This window comes from Nuphar pumila, chromosome 14 (genome assembly GCF_984573655.1).
Source record: "Nuphar pumila chromosome 14, dmNupPumi1.hap1.1, whole genome shotgun sequence".
NCBI classification, from domain to species: domain Eukaryota; kingdom Viridiplantae; phylum Streptophyta; class Magnoliopsida; order Nymphaeales; family Nymphaeaceae; genus Nuphar; species Nuphar pumila.
The window spans coordinates 77,168,338-77,169,893 of NC_143262.1; the positions used below are offsets into that span (position 1 = coordinate 77,168,338).

The following is a 1,556-nucleotide window of genomic DNA, read 5'->3' on the forward strand; positions in this document are numbered from 1 at the left end:
ATTGGGCCAGGTCAGGTTGGGCCGACTGGATATCCACCCCTAACTACAGTGCACCTACTCCGAGTGTAGGTAGGTCTATGAAACTTAGCAGGTAGGCCCGGCTGCACATTGCTAGGAAAGCGACCCAGTACGTCCAACTTTAGGGCATCGAATACTAGAAGACATATTTGTAAATTTTACACCATACTTTTTAAGCAATAATATCTGTGTGGGTTCTCAAGAATTGGGCCCAACCGCGTATGAACAGCCACACCCAGCAATAGAAAACATGAAATGCTTAAGTAGTAGGCCCTAATACCCAGAAAACATACAAGACATGGAATTGAAAATGCTTGACCAAACATGATCTTAAATGTGAACCAAACCCAACTTATGAGAAAAAACCAAAAATAGATCATGACATTTTTTCATGAATGGCTCCATAAGGGAGCACCATTTGGTGAGACTAGATAGGGATTTGGTTGTTTTCTTCTGAATTCCAACTAAGATAGGAGGGACACATGCAAATGCTTTAGTCCTATAGGGAATTGAATTCCATAACTTGGCATTTTTTTTACAGCAGTATGTAGAGGGTTACACATACAAATGCTTACATATAAATAGGTGAAGGTAGGAAACCCATAGAACCAAAAAACATTGTAGCATTGGAGAGCCTCATGGGCACAATGCAAGAGAAACTGACCTCTTATGCTTGTGTGGCGTTCATGGTAACGACTATGTTAGCACTAGAGGCTAATGGTAAGAGGCATTTGCTAGACCAACCTCCTCTTGAATTTCCTCCTCTGCCTCTCCTGCCACCACCATCATCACCTCCTGTCTATGAGCCTCCACCATCTCCATCTCCTGGTTATGGTGTTTCGCCGCCGCCACCAGTTCACAGCCCTCAACCTCCAGTCCACAGTCCACCGCCGCCTGTTTACAAGTCTCCGCCATCACCTCCAGTTTATAGTCCACCACCACCACCACCTGTTTACAAGTCTCCGCCGCCACCACCTCCGGTCTATAAGTCGCCGCCGCCACCACCACCAGGATACAAGTATCCTCCTTCTCCACCTTCTTTCTAAGGATGCTCTTAGAAATGGACGGGCAGTGGAATGCATCAAGATGCACGTTGCTTTATGTTTGTTCTTAGCTCTCTAAGTCATTCTCTTCTTCTTTCCTCTTGCTTGGTCGTTTGTACCTCTCTTTCCTTGGTTCAGTTGTGTTATTATAAGAAGCTTTATGCCAAAAATATGTGTACCTTCATGAGAATAATAATTAAAGTGAGATATGAGACCATGAATCCTTTGGTTAAGATACTTTGTCTTTAGACATTGAACAATCAAGACCAACTTATTCAAATCATTTTCTTTTTGATAATTGGGGAGAAAATCACCAAGTTTCTCGTCGATAGCAGGGATTATCATTTTTACCGACCTGTTTGCAAAGCTAAAACCTTAAACCCCAAGGAACATCCTGCCCATTCAGTGGAGTACCGAAATCCGGCAGTGAAGAACACTCAAGGATGCAAAGCTGTTTCTTATCCGACCTGTTTGCATCACTAAACACACTCTCTG

The 1,556-nt window shown here is 43.4% G+C and overlaps 1 long non-coding RNA gene across 1 annotated transcript; it reads right to left on the reverse strand.

Annotated features, from left to right (window-relative positions):
- Positions 1 to 623: 623 nt before the first annotated feature.
- On the reverse strand, positions 624 to 1,266 carry LOC149817024 (uncharacterized). Its single transcript, XR_016427675.1, has 2 exons — positions 967 to 1,266; positions 624 to 912 (listed from the first exon to the last, which is right to left on the reverse strand). It is a non-coding gene; the product is annotated as an uncharacterized LOC149817024 (long non-coding RNA).
- Positions 1,267 to 1,556: the final 290 nt, after the last annotated feature.